Source organism: Adiantum capillus-veneris, chromosome 28 (genome assembly GCF_014529385.1).
Source record: "Adiantum capillus-veneris isolate H3 chromosome 28, ASM1452938v2, whole genome shotgun sequence".
In the NCBI taxonomy this organism is placed as follows: Eukaryota; Viridiplantae; Streptophyta; class Polypodiopsida; order Polypodiales; family Pteridaceae; genus Adiantum; species Adiantum capillus-veneris.
Window position 1 is genome coordinate 131,599,887 of NC_140958.1, and position 24,310 is coordinate 131,624,196.

The window sequence follows — 24,310 nt, forward strand, 5'->3', positions numbered from 1 at the left end:
AATAGAACTTGTGTGCAATTTGAAAGTAGAGACCTTACACTCTCTCTCACACACACACATATGGTTTTTGGACAGGTGTGAAAAGGGTGCAATGATCCGCCAAAAGTTGGTTGGTGGATGCTATAGTCTGAACTCTAGAGTCTACTACAATATTAATAATCAATTGCAAGTGTAGACATATTAATTACCAAAACTTAAAAATTGGTAAGAGTTTGCAGGTGTGTGGGAAACAAAGAAAAAAGAGAAAAATAAAGAAACGGAGTAAATTTTTTTACTTGGTTCATGTAGTGCACGTAGCAATTTTGGTAGGATTTTAGCAATCTTATCATCAATATATCTAGCATTAAGTTTGCAATTGGTTAATGCTTTTATCTGATCATGTCTATGAAACACTCCTACTTTTTGTGACTTCATTCATTAATTGAGGTTGTAAAATGTCGTGAACTCATGTGTAGGGCTTAAAATTTGTGATTTTGTTTTTGTTGATTTTGTCCTTTTTAAATGACTCATTGTCATGTCTTTCTAATTGTGTTAATTTTAGTAAAATAGGTCATTTGCATCATTATCTTTATTACGTTCACCACACTTATAGGACAATACGACTATCTGTCTGGCCTACACTCACCTGGATGATGTGATCACCGTCTTCACATTTCAATTTTCCCTAACTTGTTTTTTTTTGTTTCTTTTTGTCTAGTCCTTCCCAAAGAATCACGAAGACTATTTTTTGAACTACTTCCTTTTTGTGTTTATTGTTGTAAGCATACCATTCAGGACAAACGTGTGTCGAGTGAACCAATTAGATGAGTCCTACCTTTGTTTTAGTATTGCATCATTATTTTACACCTTTGGTTTTTTGCTTATTCGGTTGATTACACTAACCATTTTATAGGAGACTGGGCCAAAACTCTTAGGTATGGCTACAACCACAACAATACAGGTAACCTGGCTCAACTTAGCTGGCTTGCTTATCACCTTGATTACTAAGCTATTTCCTCACCGAAGCTCCAGGACTTTTGTTTTTGACATCCCCCCTGATCCAATGACTCTTTCAATTATAGCTCTCTCTGCATGCACACACTGGTACATAGATTTTAGGATGCAAAATATCCTTCAGGTATGTACATCATATAAGTCACTCCTCTTTTCATATTTCATTTATTTGCATGTTCTTCTAATCTAAATACCTAAACATTGCTAGGGTTATGGCTTCCAATTGTATTGAAAGGAAATTTTATTGAGACACTTTGTTAGTAAGCTCTGTAGCTACTCAAATGAGCCAAGGTGCTCTAGGACAGTGAACAAAAATTTGTAAGTATTTTGCTACTCAAACATACTCCAATCTGGTACCAGGAAAATTTCTTATAATTCTTAAGTCTTGGCTAGTGCATTGGTAACTTGCATACAAATTCGTTAATTTAGGTAGTGTGTAAATGCACATCTTAGTGTAGATTCACCAATTTAGGCAGTACCATTTGTATGTGAAGATCCACTGATTTGGGCAGCGGGAAGGCAGATTCATCGATTTAGGTAGCTCACCAACAAACTACATATTCACAGTTTAAAACAATACCAAATGTAGATCCGCCGGTTTAGGAAGCATTAGTGGAGATTCCAAGATTTAGGCAGCACGTTGGTGCAACCAAAGTTGGTCCGTGCCAGGAAGGGTGACAAGCAGTGCTATGGATGCTAGCAGGTGCATGGCGGCGAGCTAAAGCAGGTGGGAAAGTCCTTGGCAGACCAGTGGCAGCGGAAATGTATGTCTAAAGTGGTTTTTTAAGCCAAGGGGCCTTCAAATTGGGATAATTGGGATGGCATACCAAAGTGTCCAAAATGTCGGGAATGTACCTTGGAATGTAGGGTTCAAGATGCTCTTGAGGCCCGTCTAGACGGCTCATCGAACGGAGCTTCGGTGTGAAAAGATGTGCCAGTTCGAAGTTGGAAGGTCTTGCATATCCCCAACGGGAACGTGAGATGGGGACAGGTGGCCCAAGCTAGAATGCGCTAGCAGATGTTTAAAGCTCAAGTTGTGGAGAATGCCGGTCTTTTCGGATTGCCGTTTGGAGCCCAGACGGGCAAGTTATGGTTTGCGGAATATTTACCGGGGGTCAGGTATGTGCTCGTCGTGCCCCATTGGTAGGCATGCTGAAAAGGATATTTTTGACCCTTGCCAAAGTTCTCGGTGATAGCATGTACCAGGTGAAGTTAGCACAAATTAACGGCACTCCAATCGGAGCTCCGAGCACCGAGATAAAGCTGTTGGAGGCCGGATGTTCGATTCGACCACGGTCGTTGTGAAGTTTTTTTTCCATTTTGGCGGCCCCCGCACAAGGCCATTGAAGACCCAGAATGTGGATCAAGTTGGTGGTGTTGAAGCCCGAGATATGAGGCTTTGGCCGGGCTTGACAGAGTGATCATCCGATCGTCGAGTAGAGAGTGGCATCAGACCCAAGCCAAGGGAAAAAAATGTATGTGTTCCAAGTGAGTTTTTTGGTGAACTTTTGAAGCTTTGAGGTGGTCCCTTTATGTGGAGCCTCCACGTGGCTGGCGAGTAAACCCACATGCGAGAAGGAGGGCCGAATTGGCGCAGTATATGAGTTGGGCCGTGAGGCCCCCTTAGTATCACAAAGGGAGAGAGGGGCTCCTTGGGAGCTCGTGGCCATGGCGAAGTGCTGGGCGCTGTGAACTTGGTGGCACGTGGACCAGTGGGGCGCGGCGCGCCAGTTTTGGGCGGCAATCGGCAATGCAGGGCCGCTCTGCCCGCGCGGGAGAGGTGGTGACGTGGCACCCCGCCCATGGGGGAGGCATTTCCCACGGACTAAATTCGGTCCAAACCTTTTTTGAAGGCAATGTGAACCCCTAGGGGCAACGACAGCGCCGTCGTTGCTCCCTAGAGGGTGCTTGTGTGTAGAGTAAAGTGTGAAGCCTCGGGATGAGCACCAAGCTAGTCAAAGTCAAGCTGAGCCTCCTAAGGGGAGTGCCACATGACGGCCTACCATGAAAAATGCCTAAAAACTCAAAAACGAGCCCAATAAAGGGGCAAAACCTTTTGTAACAAGGGGCTTCAGAGTTTTTTTGCACTGTACATGTAAGGAGGAGAGAGAGAGAGAGAGAAGCTCAGAGAATCATTGTAATGGGGTTTTGAAGCTGTTAATGAACAACCCTCTTGGCCAATTGTGCTGTGTTGCATCCCCCTTCCCCTTTTCTCTTTGTCGTCTCGTCTGTTGTTGCCAGCCGCGGTGCCGGTGAAGCGTGTGTACGCCCGGATCATTGGTGCTTTGCAAAGAGAGAGAGAGAGAGAGAGAGAGAGAGAGAGAGAGAGAGAGAGAGAGAGAGAGAGAGAGAGAGAGAGAGAGAGAGAGAGAGAGAGTAAGTGTATGTGTGGAGGGAGGCAGAGCAGGTGCAGTGAGGTGTGGACTCATTTTGCAATCTTGGAAAGCGCATGTGCGCTTGGGAACTGTGCAAGTGAAACGGATTATGCACAAATTGTCATTTTTGAAGGTGTTTTCGAGTGGATTGGGGTGTTGTGTTGACCCTGGGCTATAGAGAGGCGCTTCTGGTCGTGCCGGGTGTCGTCCCCCATTCCCCCTCTCCAACGTCTTGTGATGGAAATGGCCTATGAACTTTGAGAGTAGCGGAATTAGGAGACTTAAAGAGAGCATTTTTGTGAGGCTTCTTTGAGAACGTAGAGGGTGAACTTAATTGATAGTAGCAACATAGCCATGTAGTACTCAATAACTTGGCATGAATAATACTTTTGCAAGAGAGAGAGTTTAGAGAACTTGACAACAATTGAGGACCGGACTTATGTGAAGCTAGTCCCCCGTCCAATAGGCTTTTGTATTATAGGTTCTCCCATCAAAAGAGACTTGGTACAATACAATATTTTGTTCCTTTTGATCTAGGTGATGCAATGAAGATGGAAAGCTTCATGCATCAGGAGCATAACATAGACTTTGTAAAAATAATTAACTATCACCGTCCTTAGTCCCAAAGCCTCAAAAACCTTCAAAGGTGGAGAGAGCTAGCTAGGAATGTCTGTAGGGAAGAGGAAGAAGAAACATTCATAGGAGAAAGAAATAGTTCCTCACTTATCATCAATGTTCTTGCTAGCATATATAATAGCATACTAATGAAGATGGAGAAGATGGCAAGCTTAAACATTGAAGCACAGCTCTTGGTTGGATTTGCATTCCATAGCCAAGAGTGTTGGTGTAGGCTCTCAACTTCTCTACTAGCTTGGAGAAGGAGATGGAGCTCTTGAACTTTTCACTTCACACATATGGCTTAAGCAAGCTCACATGAAAAGCATTGTGTATGATCCAATGGTTGGGCAATTTGAGTTGATAAGCCATCTCATTGACTGGATTGATTGGCTTCAAAATTTGAAAAGGACCATAGTATCTTTTTGCTAGTTTAGCATAATACTTTTGATGGCCCTTTAGGATTTTTGCCCGTAGTTTGCCTCAATCAAGCCTTGGGAAACTTAAGTAAGACCCAATCATTTTCTTTAAATGTCAAGGTCTTTCTATGATTTTTAGCATCACTGGTTTGCCTTTGTTGAGAGATGGATATAGCCTCCTTAATCTTTTGAAGAGATTTTTGTTGGTCAGGCTATACTCATCAACAACGTAGATCTTCCCATGTACTTTAAATAGAAAGGATCTTTTAGGTCTTCCCTCAATGATTTCAAAAGGTTATTTTCTTGTAGGTGTATGGACAATATTACTGTATGCATACTCTACAAGAGGTAAGTACTTTTCCCATTGTGAGCATTCTATAACATGAGTCCTTAGTTTGTCTATCTCACTTTGGCCATCTGTTTGTGGGTGATAGGCTGAAGAGAAATTCAATCTTGTACCTACATTTTTAAGGAGACCTTTCCAAAAATTACTAGTCATTATAGGATCTCTATCTGACATGATGGATGTTGGCAATCCATGGTGTTTGAAAATATGAGATATAAAGATAATTGTCATTTGGTGTTTCTTAATAGCCTTTTTGAAGGGAATAAAGTGTTCTTGCTTTGTAAACCTGTCAACTATTGTCCATATTCCCGTATTCCCATGGATAGTCCTGGGTAATCCATGGATATACTCTCCCATGGTGAACTAGGGATTGGTAATGGCTGGAGTAATCCAGCTTGCTTCCCTCTATCACTTGGTCTTTTGGCATACTACACATTTGGAAACATACTCTTGTATGTCTGCTTTCATGGTGGCCAATAGAAGTACGTCTCTACTCCTTGAAGAGTAGGTTGAATGCCTCTATGCCTCGCATAGGGAGGAGCATGGGATTCATACATAAATTTTTCACAAAGGAAGTGTGTGACACATAGCCTATTTCCATGGAGAAGGTAACCATCTTGCAAGGTGAATGGCTCCTCTTTCTTCCCCAAAGCAAGGGATGACATTATGTCTTTAGAGTTAGGGTCAGTAGCATACTCATCTATGGATTGATCCTGTCCTCAAGGCATGGCACTTCCCTTTACTCATGTGCCAGCTCTCGTTCACCGCATCACTCCAGGGGGGATTTGTTACCATATACATGTGGTAGTGATGTGTGTGAACACACTAGGACCGCCGGGGCATTTTTTCCCTCTTTAGGAGGTTTTTTCCCCCGTGCATTGTACATACGCCCATCACTCTAGGGCTATCTATCTTTCCATTGCACACTAAGTAACACACTCTCTATTGTGTGCCTTGAGCTTCCTTCGTCTTCTCCAAGCTATGTGTGTTTCTCTGCAACCCTAATTCCAACAACCTCCATATAGCTCATTCCATCAGATAGTGCCTCCAATGCTCCCATTCCTTTGTGAGTCTCAGACATAGAAACCCCTTTGTAATGTATCTCATTCATATGTTGTAGCAACCCCATACTCCATTTCACATTACTATAAAAAGGATCTCCCACTGTCAATGCATCCATTGTTGGGAATGGAATGAGTGCTTCCTTCTGAAGACACAAATCAACGGACACCGATACGTTGCCTTCCCCAATAAGCATGCTTGAGCAATATGTGTTTAGGTTTGTCTCACATACACCATCAAGGGCATTTGCACTTTCAAAAGTCTTCCTTTTGAATTTTGTGACCTTGATTAGTTTCTTGAGCATATTTTCCTAACATATCAAAGATATGCCACCCTTTCACTTCTTTCAAAAATTCGAACGTCCTATATTTTTGAAGATTTTGTCACACAACCAAATCTACATACAAGGTTATTAGGAACATTGATAAAAGTAAATGTGTTATTGAATTAGATAATATAAGAAATAATTATTTGTGATCATGTGACTTTAGAATCAAGAAAACCATGAAATTTAAGACTTAGAAAACTATCTAGCATTTAAAATGAGCACCTACAAATGTATTGTTGATTTTCTTTTCAATGCTCTCATTTGCACTTTGAAATCTATTGCTAGTATTATTTGTACTTTTCTCTTTCCATAAGGACATTGGTTATTGTCCAGATCCAAACTCCCTTTATAGTCTACCCTTGCAAAGGACCCTATGGTCTTCAAGCCATAAAGCTGGCATAGTTTATGCATCACATGTTTTTAGCATATTTGGATGTATTGTGTGATGGTCCAAGTGACACTTAAGAAGACAAGATAAATATGATCTATGTAACACTACGGACTCTTCTGTTAAAATCATACCATGCTATGGTCAAACACTGAATTCCCTTGAGACCATAAGGTGGTATTTGCAAATGTGGCAAGGAATACTCTCAAAGGTCACGTTTTCCACCCCATGGCCCTTGGGACCATAGAGTGCCAACAGAGAGCATATAGGGCTTCTTACTAGCATAGAGAGCACCCTACAACCCTGGGGTTATAGGGTATCAACATAGTCCCATGGGGTGCAAACATAGAGCATAGCGGGTTTCTTATTATCATGGAGGACACCTTGTGTCCTTGGTGCAAAAATAAAAAGGATGTCTTAAAATTCATATTTATATATATATATAGATATAGTGGTGTGGGTGTCTAACCACCTGGTGTGGGCAGACATGTAGGCAAGTTCTTGGCATGTAACTAGTATCGTTCCTGAAGGGGATCGAAGAGCACCTCAGACGGAGAGTGAGCGAGAGAAAGAGACACACGACACAAAGATATAGGTGGGGAGACTCAAAGAATGAGCAGCCCCCTATACACTTATGCTATGTATACGGTATAAAAGTCAGTGGGCGCGCAGACTCTGGGCGGCCGGGCAAGGCACAGGCGCCTATACCCCAACAACCTCCCACTTAAAGGCGACTGTGCCTTTAAGCAAGAGAACCTAGTCTAAAGACTACAAAAGGTGAGAGAAAACCGCTCTCAATCGATGCCCACTGGCTGGCTGTGATCATGTGCATCTGGCTGTCCTGCTCCCGTGTAAGTCCATACACCACCAGACGTACCGCACACGTACTGCAAGTATGTACGCAATACCTGCATATCTCCCTCGTGCACTATGCCATCATCAGTCAACAAACGACTGACAACCCCAACTGCAAATGCTCCCACTGCAGTTACGATATCCGGTCTCAAGATCAGCATCTCATACATGAGACCACCGAATGTCGATGCAATGCTAGCGGGCCCTGCTAGCTCTATGGAGCATGCATCAACATATATATCCTTGGAAATAGGCATCTTTGGCTGACAAGGCGTGTCATCCACATGCATCTCCTGACTCTCCGCAAAAGACGCATCAACCTGTCATGCAACCTCAGAGCAAACCAGCTGCTCTAGGTGTCTGTTGGAAGACATATCCTGCACAACTATATCCCCATGCACACTATCGAGCATAGAAAGGAATGACTGCATAATCGCTGACATCTCAGCCTCCTCTGCAATCATCCACTACAAATATGACCACTCAATCTGTTGTGACTCATTAGAGCTCTCATGCTCTAACTCCTTATGCATAGACTCTTGCACAACGTCCTCCTTTCGTGACTCACTAGAGTAAGACCGCTCTACCTGTCTCTCCTACACAGAAGTATCTCACACAACTGACTCTCTGCTTTGCTCAATCACTAGCAAAGCAAGCATATCTGACTCTGTCACCTCTCTGTGTGACTGCTCAAGTCGTGCCCCAACTGTGTGCACAACGAGCTCACTACTCTGCACTCCATGCAAAGCACCCTGCAACCCATGAGCAAAAGAGACTGTCTGGGTCTCTCGCTCTCTGCATGGCTGTAACAAGATTGAGACTCGACCATCTCGCACCTGTACTACGTGCAATGGGTACCATGTGCCAACTCTAGCACCTCTCACAATCACTAGCGAACCCAAATGCAACGCAAAACATCGCTCAAGTAGCGATACCCGACATCCACTATCCCGTAACTGTCTGATTGAGATCAAATCCCGTCTCGGATCTGGCACATAACGCACATGACGCAGGGTAAATCTCATACCACTGGGCAAGGACAAACATACGTCTCCTGCACCCTCAATGTCATACACAACACCATCAGCCATGTGCACACAACCAAGTCTCCCACTAGAAAACGTGCTAAACCACTCACGATGCGACGTGACATGGAAAGTAGCATCTGAATCTAGTAACCAATGTGAAGACAATGTGCAATCCGATATGCAATCCGTAGACATAAGATCGTCTGAAGACAAGCTAGATGTAAATGTGACATCGCCGTAACAAGCATACTCAATAACCACCGTACTGATCTCACTAGCATCTGTCGTGCCCAAATCTGCATCACGCATATGTCGCCTCCGTTGTCTCAAACGCCTGAAACATCGACGCCTAATGTGCCCTCTATGTCCACAATGCCAACATGTCAAGTCTCTATGCCATCGAGACTTGCGTGTGGGACCAATCTCTCCCATGGACATAGAAGTGGGACTAGACTCCCCTGTAGACATGGATGTCGCGTACATAGCATGTAAACTCTGCCATAAAGCATGAGTTGTAGTCTCCCTCGAGACCTTCCAGTAAACAGACTCAACCAGATGTAAATGAATCGTAGACATGGCTAACTCATCAAGATCCTGCCAATCATCATCACGCATAGACTTGGGCTTCACCGATAAACCACGCAAGGGTTTATCCTGCCCCAAATCCGCCAATGCAACAAGCATATGCTCCTTCCAAGCAACAAAATCTGCACCATCAAACTGTGTCAGACCATAACGCTGGAAGTCAAATGAAAAATCAGCCATAATGCTCGCAAAAGAGCAACCAACAATGAGTAGAAAATGTCAACCAAATCAGCCCTAAACTGGCTCGAATTGCATCAACAAAAGTCTGTAAATATGGCTCAAAACCTGATGCAAAATTGCACCAATAACCGTGCAAAACCTTGCACAAAATCACAAGTCAATATGACTCGAATCCGGCTACCTAGCTCGTAGCCACACAAGCATACATCACAATATTGACTCCTGTGAGTGTGCCAAGATAACTGTACGCTTGTCAAACCGTGAGCTAATCACCAAGCCCATAGTGTGCGGTATCGATGCATACACACACACAAATCTCCCACCTGTAGAGAACACCGCACGCAAAAGCTGAGTGCAACCCGCAATCTCTATCTAGATCGCATAAATGATGCGCATAAAACTCCTGGGAAAATTTCGCCAGAGTTTCGACGCACAATGGCTATCAACACAAAATAACCATTGTCCTGCAAGCTCAATACAATGAGCAATCAATGCGCATCAAACTACACTCAACAGACATGCATAAGCTCTACAAACCTGTATCCAGCAAATTCTTACAAAGAGTACCACAGGTGACCATACATGTCATCCACAACCAACCTCTGCACTTGCTCACAAGATCTACTGCTCACCACATAAGCATACATAGAGCATTACCCGCTCAAAGACCATGTATGCAAGCCACAACACTGCAGAAGAACCACTCAACTGCAACTGGCAACACCTGTGGGAGTACTAGACTCAACCTGTACCTGGGAGTCAAACCCGATCTTGTAACACCTCATATGTGTCTGCTACCTGCAGTGTGCACGGGTAAGCTGTCTGCAACAAAGAAAACAACAGAGCCCAAAACTGTCCTGAAAAACAGTCTCTGTGTTTTTAATTTCAAACCCACCTGCACTCCGAATCAGAAAATGATTCCTTCTACAAAGTCGTAGAGCTTGAAGCCAGCTCTATTTTGAACCAAAAAGTTTTGGAATCAAAGCTTTTTAGCTCAAGTTATGAGCAAAATAGTAGACTGCTGTCAAACTGTCAAAAACTGAACGACTTTCTTCTGTGCTTCTTTGAGCTCATAGAAAGGCTCAAACTCACTTTCCACCTCGATGTGTGAGCTGAATGCATCAATCTCACAATGCTTCCATGTCTATGGAAGCTCCAAGCTCCAATCTGTCGCCGATGTAGCCGTTGCAAAGCTTGCCGAGAAGAGGGAAGATGTTGTACACAGTGGGCTAATCTGTAGAGGAACTGTGGACTGATCTGTGAGCACTGGGAAGCTTCTGAGAGCTCTCCTGCAAGCCTCTGTATGGCTGTCCACAAGCCTCCTCTATTTCTTTGCTCAGATCTATGACCTCTCCGCCGTAGCAGACGAGTTCATCGCGAAGCCGTCCATCTACGCTCCCACACATGTCGCTCTGATACCAATTGAAGGGGATCGAAGAGCACCTCAGACAGAGAGTGAGCGAGAGAAGGAGACACACGACACACAGATATGGGTGGGGAGACTCAAAGAGTGAGCAGCCCCCTATACACTTATGCTATGTATAAGGTATACAAGTCAGTGGGCGCCCGAACTCTGGGCGGCCGGGCAAGGCACAGGCGCCTATACCCCAACAGTTCCTATAAAGATAGGCTGCCGACTATTGAGGAGGCAGACCTAGTTTGCAGTACAGAACTCTCTCTCTCTCTCTCTCTCTCTCTCTCTCTCTCTCTCTCTAGCCTCACGTGACGTGTACGTCACATTGGTGGAGGCGGCGGGGTATTTCTAACTGATTTTTGGTAGTTCTTTGGTTTCTTGCTTTGCATAGCTATGGCGTTTGCCATCGAGCCAGACTAGGAACTGTGAGCCATTCTCATCTCTACAATCACCCAAAGCTTACATCCGCCTATCTCTTCCAGCTCCCAAGCTCTTGCGTCCCCTACACTACTTCCTCATGTAATTTTGCCAATTGCAATTCGCTACCCTACAAAGCATACTCTCATAGGCCCTTGAAGGTCGTCGAGCATAAACCTGCGATTCAAGTACTTCTTAGCTCTACTCCTAAGAAGGCCAAGCCTCCTGCTGCCAAGAAGCCCAAGATGGAGTCGCTTCATCTGATCAACGAAGCTATCCTGGCATTGAAGGAGAGAACAGAATCGTGCTTGATCGCCATTAGCAAGTACATCGAGGCTAAGTACAAGAGTGTTTTGCCCGCAAACTTTAAGAAAATTGTGCTAGTGCAGCTGAGGAATCTTGTGAAGCAGAATAAGCTCGTGAAGGTCAAGGAGTCCTACAAGCTCTCACTAGAAGTGAAGAAGGCAGCCCCCAAGAATTTGGGTTCAAAAAAGGCAACACCCAAAGCCACTAAACCTACTGCAACCAAGAAAGGCGACAAGAAGAAGAAGGCAAAAAACACTACGACCAATTCTGTGGACATTCTCTACGCAGCCCATTCTGATCTCAAGATATTTTGTTCTTTTGGTTTACTAGTGGTTTTCACAGGTTCCTTTTCCAGTATGCTCAAGGAGATGGGAGTGGCTGCAACTTATTGCAGAGATGCCCAGTCTTTATGCTCTTATAGTTATCATACAGAACCACACAGTTCATCCTTTCTTTATGTTTTTAGTGATAGTTTTTTCACCTGCATCTCATTTCGCAATCTAGTATTTGTTATCATCACACACCAAGCCCCTTTTGGAGATGATGCATGTCGCACAAAAAAAGTTGTATCTTTTACCGTCGCTCCTATAGAAATTCCTCGTCTTGTCCATTACATTGGGATAGCGACCTAATGTTTGCATAAGCGAGATGTCGAGTTCCATGTCTTGATGATGTTCGGCATGATGACGAATCTTGCCCCCAAAGTTTTGTCCCTTAGTCCCTAAGCCGTTGTATGATCACTCCCCCCGATGAGGCAATGGAGTTGATCGCTTCACGTCTAGTCCCTTTACAGTCCTAACTTGTAAAAAGATGTTTATCTTTTTCTCCCTAAGGGGGGAGGTGTGGTGTGGGTGTCTGACCACGTGGTGTGGGCAGACATGTAGGCAAGTTCTTGGCATGTAACTGGTATCGTTCTTATAAAGATAGGCTGCCGACTATTGAGGAGGCTGACCTAGTTTGCAGTATAGAGCTCTCTCTCTCTCTCTCTCTCTCTCTCTCTCTCTCTCTCTCTCTCTCTCTCTCTCTCTCTCTCTCTCTCTCTCTCTCTCTCTCTCTCTCTCTAGCCTCACGTGACGTGTACGTCACAATATATATAATAAATAAATAAATCACAAAATACTTTTAAAAAAACATAAAACAATTTATCAAAGTCAAAAATCCATCTAAATTTTTTTTTAAAAATAACAAAAAGGGGAAAAAGGGTTTTAAAGACTAACATAAAAATCAAAAAATCACAAAATAAAAAGAAAAAAAGGTTTTCAAAATTACAAAAAAAAGACTCACCAAAAAACTTGTAAAAAATAAAAACCTTACAAAAAATTCATTAAAAATGAAAAAAATCACAGATAATTCAGAAGAATATAAAAAAATTCATAAAATCTCACAAAAAATTCATAAAAAATCATAAATTGCTCGAAAAAATCACAATAAAATGTAATAATCATAAAACCTTCCAAAAAATTCAAAAAAAAAGAAAATCCACCAAAAAAAAACCTACTTTTTCCAAAAAATAGAAAAATTCAAAATTTCACAAAAAATTAAGAAAACAAGTTGTCAAAAGAGGTAGAAAACACAGCATTGAGAGAATCACACATGACAATGCAACCTAGATCAGCAGAAAATGGCTGAAAAAAGCGAGCAAAAAGACCAACTCGAAGATGTGAGAGGCAAAATTTTTTTAAGTTGTCAAAATCAAGCATGCAAATTGAGCTTCTAGTTGGACAGACAGGGGCACAAATCACATTGAATTGCAGGATAGGCTATTCAAGGCCCAGATTTTCATCATTTCAAAGGCTGTAATCAATTTTGAAACTTTCAAGCTAGAGTTAATCAACTCTTGTGAGTCTGAAGAGCAGTCAATTGCAAAAATTGCTTTGACTAAAGAAATCTAATCAAAACCGAGCAGAAGAAACTTTGTTAATCAATACCAAAATCTGCTAGGAGACAGTTTTTACAAAACAAGCCAACATGGACTCAAATCGAGCCGAGAATTCAAGTACAACAGAGCAAGTCAATAGCAGTAGCAACACATGCACAACTGCAACATACAAGATTTTATAGCTATATGGCTACAATGGGGATAAATTTTTGTACACGAGTTCAGGAGGCCATAGATACTTAATGAGTAGCAAAAGCAGCACAGGAGCCACGATCCTATTGATCAAAGTAAAGCTAGATTCAAAAAACTCCCAGATGTTCACAGACTTCAGTGGAGCTAAGTATTGCAAGCTCAAAAATAAAGTGCAGATAGAAGTTTAAGAAGTCAACCCAAGTGTCCATTCAGAAATCTGCACAAGCCAACGAAACATATAGTTGGTGCATATGCAATCAGGGTCATTGTACATGGATTACAGTGGTCAGATCTATAGTCGAGAGCCAAAATTGCAAGATCCAACAGATCAACCAATAGAAGACAATTTAATTGGAGAATCGAGTCAAAGACAAAACAAAGGTCAAGATGGAGCAGCAGTCTACAGCTTGATGCTCAGTGTTTTAAAAGAAGATGCCGACAACTTGTCAAGCACAGAAATAGAAGCTCCTCACGTAGAGCTTGACATGAGAAAAACAAATGAAATACCACCACTCATGGTGTATTGCTCAGATTGTGGACAAAAAGGTGGACATTTTTCTGAAGATTGTCCTGAAACCACAGAAGCTCATATCATAGGAGACCCATGGGATAGACAATATCAGGGCAAAGATAATGCTATCTCCAGCTTGACTTGGGGAATAATTTGTCATGTTTCAAGAAGATACATAGGAAACTATGCAGAAGGCTTACAGATGCTAAACATCAACAATGCTACCCAAAGTGTATCTTCACAATCCCAAAAGGTGAGAGTAAACCAGAGCCAAACAATTTTGAACTCTCCTAATGGAGAAGGCTATAGTGGTCACCCTAGGAAGGGGGGAGCTGTAAATTTATCAAGCTCAGCTTATGTACCAAGAACCACAATAGCAGCTAGAAGCCCTAGAGCCTCTAACCAACAAACCCCTTCAAAGCAGAAACCATTGAAAGACCATATGGTTGTTGGAAGTTTCCAAGTGACCCAATTTCCATCAGAATCTACAGACAAATGATTATAGAAGATCATCAGGGACAAAAGTTTCAGTTGATCTCCACAAATCAAAGTCAAAAACTGACAAATCCAATAGTGTTCAAACAGCTACATGTGATCAAGCTCACATATGCATATCAAGATGCACAGGGTAACAAATATCAACAAGATCCTGACCTTGTACAAACCCCTATGGATGGCTCAACTGAAGTAAAAGCTATCTGAAGATGATGCAAAGCCTCAAGCTGCCAGAACAGGTGACAGAAAAGTCAAAGTCAATGAAAGCTAAAGTCCAGAAGGATACAGAAAGATCGCCACCAAAATCTCCCCCAAAGAGACAGATTCTACCAAAAAACTATAGTGGGTCTTTTAAGATCAAAGGTTACTCAGGTGCAAGCAAATAATGCTCATCAATTGCAAACAAAAAGTGCACTATCACAGTCATATGAGTCGACATGAACGAAAGCGGGTGATCAAAGAAAAGAAAATGTAGATAAAGCTCAACCAAAGGACACTGCCACAACAAAAGCAGTCAATAAAGAAAGAAATCCTGAGACAATCAAGTGTAACATTGTTGATGAGAATGAAGAAAAACTCTCAACTGAAGTAAAGCTAGATTTCAAGTTAGACAAGAACCTCATGTCTTTTCGCACTTGGAAAAGATGTGGCCAACCACAACTGGAAGATGCTCCTGAATTTGTGAGCATATCTAGAGACAAACGAGCAGAATGCTGAAGAATCATCTCCACCACCATTGAAGTAAGTTCACAGGTCATCATAGCTCAATTCCACGTGATCACAACAAAGGATAAGCCAGATGACATCATAATGGGAATGCCAATGGCTCAGAGGATGTCACAAATACAGAATGCAAACAAGATGCAGTCTTCAGAGACAATCAAGAATGAAGACCAAGACTGGTCACCCGCGGAAGACAGCACAAGTTCCTCAAGCACAGTTAAAATGGAGACTTATATCAAAGCAAATCTTATTGAAGATGATTCATCTCCATTGAACAAAACTTCAAAAGAGCTGAAAGCATATCAGACACCAAGAAGGGCAGATCAAATAGAGCAGAGAACAACCGTGAAATCTATTGAGTAGAGAATACCACCAAAGCCCGAAGTTAATAAGAACGGAGTTGCAAAAGGTCAAGAAGAAATAGGAAGTCCAAAGATCCATACATTACCAGTTGAATCAACCTATGTAAGTCAGATTGGAAAACAGGGTCTCAAGCCACTCTCCATAGAGACATAATTAGATCAAGATGAGACCATGGCAACATCAGGACAGAGATCTTCAATAGAACCAACAATGAGAATAGCTATAGTCCTCAGTAGTGTAGAAGAAGTAAGTGTCAGATGCAATGCTCTATTAGATAAAGAAGAAAATTGCAATATGGTTTTTTGCAGACAGCATCCAGAGCATTCTAGAGATTACTCAGGGCAAGCCAGGTAACAGAGAAATCATAAGTAAGGCTACAAGTCGAGAAGAAATGGTTGCTACCCTTAGCATCCAAAAACATGAAGAGCAAGTAAAGTTTCAGGTGAAGCCTTCAAAATCCATGCATGTAGATGTCATCCTTGGACATCAGTGGTTAGACCATCACAAAGCATACAAAGAAGATACAATGCTAATACTCTCTTTTCCAAGAGGTAGCCAACAACAGTTACAAGTACCATTGATGATGGAATCAAAGTTGCAAACGACACAAGATTCATCGGCAAATCTGATAGACAAAGGTAAAGCCAAAGTGAACCTTCCATCGATTAGCAAAGAAAGTGTGACAACATATGCCTCTACATCAAAGAACCCTCATGGATCAGCTTCTTCAAGCAAGTCAGGCTTTCAAAACTTCAAGTCAATTGTTGACCCAATTGAAACCTCTAAAGAGACACCCAAAAAAGCAAAGATATATCATACAAAGTACTCAAGAAAGCAAAGGAAAGGCAAGCAAGTGTTTGTTTGGAGCAATTTAGTCAAAGTCAATGATCCGATTTGGATTAAAGACAGGAAATCAACACATAAAGACAACCAGATGGGATAAATAGCATCACAATGGAGCTTAAGAGAACAAGAGTACTATGGAGGTAATAGATAGATATGGGTACCAAAACCGCAGGTTAGAGCATATGAAGTAATGTCAAGTCCCTCCCAAGAAAGAAGTCCCACTAGGTATCAATCTCACAATATCCTGGGATACCTAAGAAGCAGGTATACAACAGAACAACATTGAAAGATGCTAAAGTCTACCACAACTCTCAAGAGGATACATCACAAAAACGGATCTCAAAGAATGTTCCTCTTGGACAAGGATTCTACACAGGCTATACAAAGATTTGGCTACAAGTCAACCATATTCCAATTTCAACTACACCAAACTTGCATGAAGATCTCAAGAACTCAACAAGACCTAGAGTGAAGCAAAGTCAACAATGGAGATACAAAGGTCATCAAAAGATTTGGATTCCTAAGTCTTGCAATGCTCTCGGTGAAAAGCGAAATGCCGAGAGTGAACAAAGGCCTACAACAACATCAAAGACTTCTTACAACATGCCCAATTGGGGAATCAAACAGATAATGGAGTCTTCACAGTCAAACCCAACCAACGAGAATGCAAATTCAAAGATGAGAAAATAGCAACATAAAAACGTAAAAAAGCGTGCCAAACGACTCCAAATATAGGAAGATAAAAAACGATGACGCATTGAAGGACCATATAGTAGAATGGATAACGAGGGGATTAAGGGGTGATTAAGGTACAAGAGGGTGGGACACCAAACTCGTTTCACTCATAATGAGCTCATCAGTGGTGTGGGTTTAGATACAAATGGAGGGGGTGAGCAAGGTTTTATAGAGGGGCAATTTCAGGTGGGCAATTTGAGGTGGGATGTTTTTTTTTGGGGGAAAAAGGGAAGTTAGGCAATGTACTCAAGTACATAGGAAAGAGTAAGGGTAGAAGGGGTGGTACTTGTTTTAATGGTGAGAGGTAGACAAGTTGTACCACCAAAAGAGTTTAATTTCTTGCAGAGAATGGTGAGGGTGTGATTAAATGCCAAAATTTTTAGGGGGGGGGGGGGTGATTTGATGCCAAAATTGTAGGGGAGAGAATTTGTTTACATTTAAGCGAGCAAGCCAACGATGTATTTGGTAAGCAAGGCTTTGCAAAAAAGGAAGGAAGGCAAGGGATCATTGGATACGAGTTAATGAGGGTATGCCAAAACTTTGGGGAGTATAGAGAGCAATACTAGGGAGGGGAAAGAAATTTGTGAGGATTTGATGGAGAAAGGCAAAATTAGGTAGGAAGAAGTTAAGAGATAGAGTGGAAGATAGGTACCAACCACTACTTCCCCTATGAGCAAGACCATCATAGAGGGCCACTACATCAAAGGTTAGGGTGTTCATCGGGGTGGTGCAAGGCGTACAAGAATTTTATGGATACTGGGCCCCGAGGTCCAACAAATGGTGGGTCTAGGTAGGTGTGAGAGTGTGGGGTTGTACTGGCAAGCCCGAGCAATGGGGTTAGTGATACAGCGAGAGGGTGATAGCCTTCTTGTGGAAGGTGTAAAAGGTAGCTTGAAGGTTATGGGGGGTGTTTGCTTAAGTCGGAGTGATGGTTCCAAGAGGGAGGTACGGTTCTGATAGGTGACTTTGTTGAACATATTATGCAAAAACCCTTGTGGGTAGCCTTTTGTCCTAAGACGTTTGTAGAAGAGGCTACGGATAATGAGGAAGCCATCCAAGGAGCTTTCTCTAATGATATATCTATTGAGTTCATTGATGATGAAGGACACTTTTTGATGTGTAGGGTGCCAAGAGATCCAAGGGATGTAGTTATAAGCGCTTAAGGGTTTTTGGTGGCAATGGGAGTCCAACAGGCTTGAGGAGGCAAACTTGGTACCTTTATAAAATTCTATGTCAAGGATAGTGGCGTGGTAGGGAGAGATGTGGCTTGAGATTCTAATGTGTTCTTGAAGCGGTTTCCCATAATCATTCAAAAGAGAGGTGAGGGAAGTCAAAGAGCCAACCCATAAACCAAAGGCATCGTCTATATAGCGCTTGAAGTAAAGAAGGTTGGGATTGTGCAAAAGAGAGAAAGAGGCTTCTAAATGGAAAAGAAAAAGGCATGCATACACTACGGCAAAATTTGAACCCATAGCCGTGCCCTTAACTTGCTTCCAAAACTTTCCTTTGACGGTAATGTAACGGTGCGATAAGATGAGAGCCGCAAGAGAGAGGATAAAGCGAGTTTCAGGAGGGTCAAAATGGATAGCTATGGAGGCTTTGAGGGCTAAGAGTCCTTGGTTGATAGGGATACTGGGATATAGAGCCTCAACATCATAAGTGAAAAGGAGGGTATTGGGTGGGAGGGGGAGATTGTTAAGGTCTTGGATGAGGGTGAGAGAGTTTTTAATTTTGCTTATACATGAGGAGGATAGGGAAGAGTACAAAGTGAAGCTATATGGAGGCTTTTTCAAAAATATAGCCTTTGTAGGAGCAAATAGGCCGTGTGACAAGGGAGGGTTTGTGGAGTTTTGGGATGAAGTAGATGGGGCATGGTTTAAGCTGCTTGTCAAGGGGTGAAAGGATGAAGTTACGCTCTAATGCCGGTAATGCCAAAAATTGGATGGAAAGGGAGGAGAGGAGGGAGGCAATAAAGGGAAAGGGGATGGTAGAGCAAGGCTCATAAGTGGAGGTATCATTGAGGTGGGTGAGGGCATTACTTTCATACCAATCCAAGGGTAAGATGGCCAAGCCTAAGTTCTTGTCCGCAAGTTTTATCACAATTGAAGGGTCCAATTTGAGACTACATAAGGCTTGTGCGACAAAACGGGGAGGCTTTGAAGGTGGGAAGAAGTTAGAGTAGAGAAGGCGGCTAAGGTTATGAAAGTTATTGTGTAAGATTAGATTGAGAGCGGAGTTTTCTAAGGGGGGTTTCCAAAAAGGATTTGGTATCTTGAAAGGGGAAGGTAGAGGGGTTGGATGATTTTTGAAAAAAAGTTTTAGGTTGAGAATTCTTGCCATGACGCCATGTGCATTAAGAAGTGAAGAGGGTGAAGGATTCGGAGGGGGGGGGGGGATGTATTTTAAACCTAAAGCTAGGCACCGCTTTTCCGGGAGAGAGAGTACCTTAGGCGTAAGGTTGTGCACTTTAAAATTAGAAACCCCATTATCAAATGAGAAGGCTTTAAGATTACCAAAAAGGAGAAGCTTGTAGCCATGAGGGTTTGTGAGGGGTAGCCAAAACTTTCTTCTCACTCATCCCTTGAAGGTTGGGAGCTCGAGGTATTCTTTGTCAAAAGGTCTTGTAGAGGCGGTGTTGGAGATCCAAAGGTTAGGGAGGAGGGGGGGCTTGGACAAGGAAAGATGAACCCATGTAGTGGGGTGTTGTAGCCATAGTCCCTCCTCCCTTTCACTTTTCCCGAGTGCTTTGAATTGTAGTGGGAGGTGTGAGTGGGGCGGGAAGTGGTAGGGTGTTGGGGGCTACGAGGTTTAAGAGGGTAGGCAGGATTGATAGGTGTGTTGAGGTTGTGGATGTAGTTGGGTTTTTTCCTGTAAGGAGGAGAGTCTTTGTGGAGAGATTCTAAAGGTCGTTTAATGGCTGAGGATTGAGATGGTTTAGAAGCTATGGATTGATGTTTTGATGGGAGGGGTGGGGGTGGGTATAGGGTCTAGGGGATTGGAAGGGTTTTTTGGGAGGGGGGTAGAAGGTTCTATGTGGAGATAAGAAAGCTTTTTTGGGAGGGGGGTAGGGCTGGCTTGGTAAAGAGGAGGAGGGAAAGCATGGTTTAGTGTGACTTGAACTAAAGTGCTCCATCACCACTTGCTCCACAAGCTCTTTTATAGTTTGCTCTTTAGGGAGAGAAAGTACTTCCTCTTCCAAAGCATTAATGGATCTTTTACGTGCATGTTCGGCATCTTCCTCCTTGGTAGCATTAAGATGGGCATTCAAAATGTAAGTTTGGATTTCGAAGAGGAAGAGGTTGAGAGAGTAGGTTTTCCATTCTGTAAGCTTGAGACTCCAATCTTGTTTTGACAATAGGGGGATAGAAATCAAGAGCAACCTATTGTTGAGATCATTGAAGCGCTCTTCAACAAGAGAGTGGTACCCATCCAAATAAGATTGGAGGTTATTTATGAGTAAAGTTTGTGCTTGGATAAGAGCTTGCGTGGAATTAAGTTGAAATTGTATGGTGAGTGAAGTGAGCTTGGCATTAAGAAGAGCTTGGGCTTGGGAATCATCAATGGTAAGCTTTGGAGGTTTGATACAAAGGCTTTTGGGAGCTTTTTGGTTACGGAGATTAACTCATTGAGTTGTGCAAGGAAACCTTTAGCTCTTCCTAACTTGCCATGTAGTTTCTTGAATTCTAAGATGGAATTGGAGAGAATTACCTCGAAATCAACAGGTTTCTTGAGTTGTGGTGGTGTTGCCGAAATGGTGGGGACGTAGAATGAAGAAGAAAACTTCTTGCGGTTATCCAAATGTTTTTTGACAACCTGGGGAATGGCTAGGGTGGGGGATGAAGTTGCATTCAAAAGGTTGTGGTCCAAGCCATTTTTGGCCAGGACTGAAGAGAAGTCAAAGGAATCTTCGGGGAGCTTTTCCAACTCCTCCGTGATGTGCTCGTAGTGATCCAAAGCATGCGGATTTCCGGGTAGCGAGGCAATGTTACTTGTGACAGAGTGCGTTGGTGGCACAAGAGTTGATGCCGATTCTACCAAGAGGGCAGATTATAAACCCACACCACTGATGAGCTCATTATGATCAAAATGCGTTTGGTGTCCCACCCTCTTGTACCTTAATCACCCCTTAATCCCCTCGTTATCCATTCTACTATATGGTCCTTCAACGCGTCATCATTTTTTATCTTCCTATATTTGGAGTTGTTTCGCATGCTTTTTTACGTTTTTATGACAATCTGATTGGAGAACTGAGTCAAAGACAGTACAAAGATCAAGATGGAGAAGCAGCTATAGCTTGATGCTCAGTGTTTTAGAAGAAGATGCCGACAACTTGGCAAGCATAGAAACAGAAGCTCCTCAGGTAGAGCTTGACATGAGAAAAACAAATGAAATAGCACCAGTCATGGTGTATTTCTCAGATTGTGGAAAAAAAGGTGGACATTTTTTTGAAGATTGTCCAAGAAATCCAAACAACAAGGATATATCAACTGCCAAGCAAGGTACATAGAAAATTGGAAATGCGAATCTTGATGTAAGTGCATCTAACTTGTCACTTTTAATGCAATCAGATGATTCTGCATTATCATTACAAACGCCAATAAAAGCACTGCAAGTTCAAAATAGCATAAATATGCACAAGCACCTGAAAAGCTTAAAATTGATTCTTTGAACAACAAATTCTTGCATGAATTTGGTAAAGGTGTCCAGATCTCACCGAAGGTTGAAAAGACTGTTAGGTTTGCAAATGATTCTGCATCCACTCCACAAGTGTGCAATCATTCACAAGGGACACATCAAACAGAATGATGTTAGCTTTGTATGGCACCCATAATTCGTATGCACACTATCTAGACCAAAAAGGGAAACTATACAAAAAGGATCAACCAGTGTTTGAACGGCCCACATACCAACTCATAGAAGTGCGTCCAGTGATAGATCAGAAAGGATGGTTCATTTCAGAGGAAAGAATCTATTATAGCCCATCCTCTCTAGAGCTGAAGGATATTACCCGAGTGAACCCAGAAATCTATTCAAAGCCAAACTCTTCTCCATTAGAAATCAAGCTTCGACGTTGTAACCAAACGAGCATATACTTAGACCAAAATAGTCGTAGATATAGACAAGAGTCTAGCATCTATGATGCCTTGGGTCCTGAAACCACAGAAGCTCATATCATAGGAGACCCATGGGATAGACAATATCAGGGCAAAGATAATGCTATCTACAGCTTGACTTGGGGAATAATTTGTCATGTTTCAAGAAGATACATAGGAAACTATGCAGAAGGCTTACAGATGCCAAACATCAACAATGCTACCCAAAGTGTATCTTCACAATCCCAAAAGGTGAGAGTAAACCAGAGCCAAACAATTTTGAACTCTCCTAATGGAGAAGGCTACATTGATCACCCTAGGAAGGGGGGAGCTGTAAATTTATCAAGCTCAACTTATGTACCAAGAACCACAATAGCAGTTAGAAGCCCTAGAGTCTCTAACCAACAAACCCCTTCAAAGCAGAAACCATTGAAAGACCATATGGTTGTTGGAAGTTTCCAAGTGTCCCTCAGAATCTACAAAAAAATCCTTATAGAAGATCATCAGGAACAAAAGTTTCAGTTGATCTCCACAAATCAAAGTCAAAAATCAACAAATCCAATAGTGTTCAAACAGCTACATGTGATCAAGCTCACATATGCATATCAAGATGCACAGGGTAACAAATATCAACAAGATCGTGACCTTATACAAACCCCTGCGGATGGCCCGACTGAAGTCAAAGACTATCTGAAGATGATGCAAAGCCTCAAGCTGCCAGAACAGGTGACAAAAAAATCAAAGTCAATGAAAGCTAAAGTCCAGAAGGATACACAAAGGTCGCCACCAAAATCTCCTCCAAAGAGACAGATTCTACCAAAAAAGTATAGTGGATCTTTTAAGATCAAAGGTTACTCAGATGCAAGCAGATAATGCTCATCAATTGCAAACAAAAAGTGCACTATCACAGTCATATGAGTCGACATGAACGAAAGCGGGTGATCAAAGAAAAGAAAATGTAGATAAAGCTCAACCAAAGGACACTGCCACAACAAAAGCAGTCAATAAAGAAAGAAATCCTGAGACAATCAAGTGTAACATTGTTGATGAGAATGAAGAAAAACTCTCAACTGAAGTAAAGCTAGATTTCAAGTTAGACAAGAACCTCATGTCTTTTCGCACTTGGAAAAGATGTGGCCAACCACAACTGGAAGATGCTCCTGAATTTGTGAGCATATCTAGAGACAAACGAGCAGAATGCTGAAGAATCATCTCCACCACCATTGAAGTAAGTTCACAGGTCATCATAGCTCAATTCCACGTGATCACAGCAAAGGATAAGCCAGATGACATCATAATGGGAATGCCAATGGCTCAGAGGATGTCACAAATACAGAATGCAAACAAGATGCAGTCTTCAGAGACAATCAAGAATGAAGACCAAGACTGGTCACCCGCGGAAGACAGCACAAGTTCCTCAAGCACAGTTAAAATGGAGACTTATATCAAAGCAAATCTTATTGAAGATGATTCATCTCCATTGAACAAAACTTCAAAAGAGCTGAAAGCATATCAGACACCAAGAAGGGCAGATCAAATAGAGCAGAGAACAACCGTGAAATCTATTGAGTAGAGAATACCACCAAAGCCCGAAGTTAATAAGAACGGAGTTGCAAAAGGTCAAGAAGAAATAGGAAGTCCAAAGATCCATACATTACCAGTTGAATCAACCTATGTAAGTCAGATTGGAAAACAGGGTCTCAAGCCACTCTCCATAGAGACATAATTAGATCAAGATGAGACCATGGCAACATCAGGACAGAGATCTTCAATAGAACCAACAATGAGAATAGCTATAGTCCTCAGTAGTGTAGAAGAAGTAAGTGTCAGATGCAATGCTCTATTAGATAAAGAAGCAAATTGCAATATGGTTTTTTGCAGACAGCATCCAGAGCATTCTAGAGATTACTCAGGGCAAGTCAGAGTCAGTCTGTTGAGCCATAAAGCATTTTTGTGTATGCATAAAAAGGATGTCCCATCATTGGACATATGCATTAGACACTCTTTTTGCTTCCACCTATGCACCTTGAGTGGCTACAACTAGCAAACCAATTTCCATCATGCTACCCTCTCATATTTGTTGCCTTTTTAATTCCATATCTATCTAAAATAATCCTTTGAGTACTTTATTAATATTTCCAATGCTAATAAGTACCCCAATA

General features: G+C 42.2%; 1 pseudogene; it reads right to left on the reverse strand.

Moving 5' to 3' along the window:
• Positions 1-16,840: 16,840 nt before the first annotated feature.
• On the reverse strand, positions 16,841-21,090 carry LOC147421325 (uncharacterized; annotated as a pseudogene).
• Between the last annotated feature and the right edge of the window lie 3,220 nt (positions 21,091-24,310).